The following is a 6,411-nucleotide window of genomic DNA, read 5'->3' as shown; positions in this document are numbered from 1 at the left end:
AGTAAGGCAAGAAAGGCAGCAAGCACTGTTAAGGTGAGGGGAAAGCAGAATGGAAAAGAACCTGCACCTGAAGATTAAGAAGAGGCAGAACACACATGAGGAGATGATTCATGACAGGCAAAGGTGAACAAACCATGTCCATGCCTGTTAGTCAGATCAGTAGTAAACTGACACTATCGCAGGAAGTAAATGCAAAGGTGCTGGCACATTTGCTGCCTTCACACCAGAAGCACCCAATTCAAAGTCCTCCTTTTCTCACTTACTCTCTCTAGCAAGCCTGTTAACCACCATCCTACAGAAATGCATTCCTCATCTTTTGCCTAACAAGTGTACCCATGGAAACCTCCACATAGCAAATACTGATAATCAGGATAGCATAAGAACATCCTTCGCACAACACTTGTCTAAGTAGCATGCAAGACTACAGTGTGTTCTCAGTCAAGGGTGTACTTAGCAGAAACAACTGTTGACAAATATAAACCACAACACACTGCTCTAAAACAGTCTTCTCTTCAGAACCGATTCCTGAACATCAGTCACTAAGATGCAAATAGATTACAGATGAGAGGTCATGATTGTAAGCCTCAGAACGGATACCTAAAGGAACAGGTAAGTCACCAAAGTTTGTAGCACACATAGTCAGTATTAACTGAAAGAACTCTCTTTGCAAAAGAAGTCCTCAGCAGCTTCAATGTTACTAAAATGCCAGAAAAAGAAATAAATTGCATTTATGAAAATAATTACTCAATTTTCTGGCCCATCTGACCCCAGCAATTTTGTCATATCTACTCTCTTTGGGCTTTTGGTCTGCTGTTACTCACTGCTCAGACCAAAGCTATAGATAAAGGTCACTACACCAAGCACTGGAACACCTACATCCAACAATGTAGGTGTGGGATGACATGATGACTAACAATTACATTTTAATCAAATATCTTCCATCTCCCCTTCCTCTCCAGTTTTAAGAAAGCAATTCTGCTATTTCAACTAAGTTTACATAAGAAAAGTTACGAAGTTTACATAAGTTTACATGAAGCCAGTATCTACTGGCAATACAGCTCTGCATTAGCTTTAATAAGTTTTTCTACGAACTGAGCTTTTATGAATGAATATCCATATTTTTCAGCCCCAAGCAGCTCTATTTTGTCACTCACAGCAATCCATTTACATCAACAGACATGTATTCCCCTACAGCATTAGCATCAAAGCTTTAGATTGTATTCTGCTATATATTGTGCTCCGGACAAGGGAAGGTAGCTCCAAGGCTCTGTTGCTACTATTCTCCAAATCACTTTCTACTGAGCATACTATGTGGCAGAGTACTCATCTAATCCATTTTGGACACGTAAACAGCAAAAGTACCCTAAGAATAAGGACTTAAGCACCTACTATCCAACTACACATCAATTTAAAGAGTCAGGTGTGTAGAAACTACACTACTAGCTAGTTCTGCCACGTGGACAAGTTACTTGTAAACCAGAAATAAGATAACCTACTGGCAAAACCAATGTATCAGTCAGGCAAGAATGCATCTTTTAATGGAATTAAATTAAGTAACCAAGGTATGTCCATCCCTCTCAGAACATCAGTAGCTTATGCAATTTGCATTTCCACACAGCTCTTTAGCCAGCTGTGGCAAAAAAGAGGGTGTCTTCTTGCAACTGTAAGAGAGAATGAGAGTTATCCTCAGATTAAAGCTAGAGGAAACCAAGAGGTTGTTCAGTAACCTAAGTGTGTAAATCCAAACAACTTAAGTAGGAGAATGGCCTTGGTTCCTACAAAGCTCAAAAGAGGACTTAGGGTTTGTTTGTTTTCTTTCAAAACAGCCCCAGGCTGGAAGTGTGGTTTCCACCTCAAAAGACCATACTTTCAATCATTTCCTCTCTAAGCTGTTTTCTTGGCAAGACTAATAAATCTCATTCTGCAGAACTTGCTCTTTAGCTATCATTACTGAGGAAAGGCTAATGCCAGAGCAGAGGTATAATACTGCATCTTAAGGCTCACCTTCAGCTACCAGTGAAGAGGTATGTGACTTAGACGTGCTGTTTAACTTTCCCTGCCCCCATTCTCAGATGTGGTCCTGGGCTGCACTGCCCTTCTTACAGCATATAAAACAGTGCTTTTCTTTCAAACATTTTTTGAAGCATTTACAGCCAGTTGTTTAAGAATATTTCTATGTGCAAAGATGTACCTGGATGCTCAGCAGAGCTACTGCTGGGTGGATATTTATAAGGCTGCAAGAAGCTCAAGAGCAACCAATTAGGCTACAAGAATTTACTGTGGAGTATTTCATTTTAATAAAGATGTAACAAACTGACATGGAGGCAGACTCAAAGCTCACTACTGCTTTCTTTCCTTTTTCAGAAGGTGGAACACTGCCAGGCTGGTAATAAATGCTGTGAAATAATGCTTAGCGAGTGGGATCTCACCAAGCATTTCAGTGCTATGACCAAAGGAATTACTAGTATCAGCTGCCAAACAAATGATCTCATATACCAAAGCTAACAAACTGTTACCAGATAGATATCCTGCAGTTACAACATGACATCCGCTCCATTATAGGCACCAGAAGGAGCAGCTGATGCTTAAAGCTGAAGAAACAACCCATTTTCAAGTTTCAGACACAGCTGAAATAATATAACCTCTCTTTTTTTATGGAATCCATGTAAAATGAAATTATGCCCTGTTTTACAGCATTGCTTCACTAAGCATATTGATATCAAAGAAATTTCATCAGAGCTTACAATGCAGAAATGACACAGCATGAAAGCAGTCTTCCAAAAACTCCAAGGCTTCTCTTTTTATTCTTACATCACTGGATACAGCCATTTCATTAAAAAAATAAACCAACTGCCAAAGACTGAAATTAGTGTGAAACGTTACCACTCAGTTTAAGGATAACAACAGTCTTTCATATTGAGAAGTACAGAAAAGCACCGATGTGACATGTCATTCTAGAATCAGGTAAACACAATTACAGGGAAACTGCTACAAATTTCAGTACAATCAAACTATGTGCAACTCATAAATATTCTTTGCACTTGAGACATTTTAGTGTTGAGATACTAAGCGCTTATAAAATACTCAGTCCTTCAAATTTGTAATTCACAGGGAGTAGGATGCTTGGGTTTGGCAACAATAGCTACCATCCTGCTGTGCACATGACCATGACCCTGGTAGCACTCCAAAAACCTGTACAAACTACTCCAAATCAATGTGATATGGGATGTTATATTTTATAAGGAAATAAGAAATATTAGGGGAATTTAGTCACATAAACACACATTTCTTACACACAAAGTAATTCAGATTTCTTCAGTGTTAGAGGCTAAAAAGAAATATACTGAACTACAGTCACTCACACATCTCTGTTGAAAGGTATGTGTGCGTATATCACATACATTTTAATGTATTAATTATACACATATATATACAAATACATAGATATTTTTAGTTAAGGGAAGGAAAAAGCGGCAGTAACAGAAACAAGAAGCTGTAGATCTGTTACAAAACCACTTAGAACAAATACAATACCATGTCACTAACAGCTGTCCATTTTACAGCTGGTTTATAATTTCACTATTTAAGAATTATCTAAGATATTTTGGAATTTTAACTACTACCCTTCTACTACTTCATACTTACATTATTTTTGAAGACAGGTGTGGAATGGGAGAAAAGTCCTACTATCCTAATGGCTATTACTATCTACACCTCATGTTTACTTTCTCCTCACCCAACAAGTAATGGTTATGTTTACATGAACATGTAGTGCAGCCCAACAGGACTAGATCCACAGAGTTAATAAACTGGTGCTAAGAACCTGACACCCACACTATACGTGTTCTGGGGTTTTACTTTTGACCAGCTGTACTTTAGACCCAGGGACTGAATGCCCATTAGTGATTGAAACACGCTTTCTAATTTCATTCATTCCAACAGGAACCGAGTTTCCACACAGAAGCCACTTGGCTACGTCAGCCAAAGTGCAGTAAGTAGAGACAGCTGAGAGGTTTTCTGTAAAAGAGCTCTCCTGATCCAAATTAAAACGCTAATGCTCAGACACCCAAGAAACCATTTCCATGGCTCCACATTCAGTGATATGCACCATGTTCCTCTTACTCTTTGAGGCTATGCCAGCTCATCCTGGTAAGCAGCACAGAACTCATGGCATGCTGCTTTTTTCAGAGTCAAAGAGAGGAAGTAGCACCAATATTTGGTCAAGATTTAGCTCCCATTAAAGAGGGCAACAGAATAACCACACATGGTACTTACTACAGGCAAACCTCAAGACTGGTTGATGGCTCTCTGCAACAGAGTTTCAGGGAAGAAAAAAAACCCACAAAGCTTCCTAACAACATATTTGAAAGAGTTGTTACATTAATGTGAGGAGGTATTATCTACTAAAGAGATTTTTGATGATTCTGCTGTTCAGGGCAAGGAAGGTGCATGAATACACTTAGGTTTTCAAGTCTTTCATAATAAGTCAAAGTGCAAGGACACATCTTGCTCTTAGTCTTACAGGGCCCCTTAAGAAAGCTATACACAGCAGAACATACTGAATGCAAAGGGACCTCACTAACCAAATAAAGAAGAGGGAATAAAACTAACTAAAATCCTTAAAAACATAGGCTTCACACTAGAACAGAAAATCATCCTGACACTTCATCTCTAATGGTGACCAGCAGCATATGCTTGATACAGATGCAACCAAAGGATTAGGTCTGCTCTTTTACTTAGGTCCAATCACAACTCTCCATTCAGAGATCACTGTTCAATAGAAAGTCTATTAAAAACGTTGTAGTACATCTTCTAAGATGCTGTAAGTATGCTCCTGCAGACCATAAACAGATCACTAGAAATAAAGAAAAAGCATTGCAGCACATTTAGAAGTCGTAAGTAAGAAGCTTAATGCAATATTATCAGATAGCAAGGGAATGTGGCAAATAGGGGATAAAAATAGGGAGGGGTACCTACAGTAGTATTCTAATGATAACAGGTTTGAAGTGTCATATAATTTTAACATTACTCAAAGGGAAAACTAAGTGTGGAATATCTTACCTAGGAAATAGAAGAAAACCAATATAGTTCCTAACCTCACAAATTGTACCAGATGAAGCAATCTTACTGATTTAAGGGGGGACACTGTGCAAGAAATCTGCCTTCAAGGAGATCTTTGATTAATCCAATAACCTCAAAACTAAAGTAGTTTTTGGTCTCTGATACAGAGTACTTGATAAGATTTTAAGTACATGGCAAATAACAGAGTTAGTTTGGAATTGTCACTCAGTTTAAATATGGAAAATATAGTTTTCTTTCAAATTAAATGAGATATTTAATTAATGTAGCAAATAAGTGGTACAAAAAGTAATTAGCAAGTATAGCATATAGACTTTATATACTGACAAAATTCACCAACTCTTTTTCTGGCAAGAATGCAGGAACACCATGACATCTGACCATTTTCATATTAATAGCCTTATATTCCAAATACCCTAATGCCATTTTGATCTTACTTAATTTTTCACTGTGATCTTGCAGTTTTAGTCACACATATGGCCATGGCCCACACAGATTGTCTTTGACATTATAATGGCTACACGATTGTGATCTTTTATACTTGGCACTTTGTTGAGCAAGATATTTTCCACCCCTCCCTCTCTTATCCTTCTTAATAGTTTCAGCAGTGAAAATACAGATTCCAATTCAATCCTGTGCACTATCTGATCACAAGACTAGTCATCTCATGCCGTACAGAAAAAAAGACAGAGAGATTACCGGACACACATGTGATAGTCACTGTGCTCACCAGCACCGGTTTGGTCTTGTGAGCAGAACAGATGTTCAAAGTAACAAAGCTCCAAATTGCCAGCCTGAGCTGTCCCGGAGGGTTTAGAAAACAGTGATAATTCAGTATTATGTAAATATTATATATTCAAGCCCTGAAGTAGCAATAGCTATTAAATCTCACTTTTAAGGATTTGTGATATCACAGAGAGAGCAGCGAGGAGTACCTAATACTCAGCGGGTCATCAGACTACGCACGTGTATTTAGGTCACGCCAATTAGACTGTTTTTTTTCTTTAATTTTCCTGTACTTGTGAGAGCTGAGCACGAGTTCTCACCGCAGACACACACAGACGCGAGGAAGGAGGCGGCCGGCGCCTCCCCCCGGTCCTGCCGAGGGGCCGGGCGGTGCGCGCCCCTTCCAACCGGCACAGAAAATGGCTGAGAGATCCAACCGGAGGTGAAGGCGGAGGAAGACCCACCGGAGCGGCGGTGCGTCCCGCCGCCTCCCGCCCGGGGGTGCCCCCTCTTCCCTGCGGAAACTTCCCCGAGGGCACCCGCGGGGGGCACCCGCACACCTACGTCGCGGCCCCTCAGCAGGCGAGCGGCGGCAGCGATGTCCTC

This window comes from Chaetura pelagica, unplaced genomic scaffold (genome assembly GCF_000747805.2).
Source record: "Chaetura pelagica isolate M959 unplaced genomic scaffold, ChaPel_1.0 scaffold142, whole genome shotgun sequence".
NCBI classification, from domain to species: domain Eukaryota; kingdom Metazoa; phylum Chordata; class Aves; order Apodiformes; family Apodidae; genus Chaetura; species Chaetura pelagica.
This window is presented reverse-complemented; position numbering follows the sequence as displayed.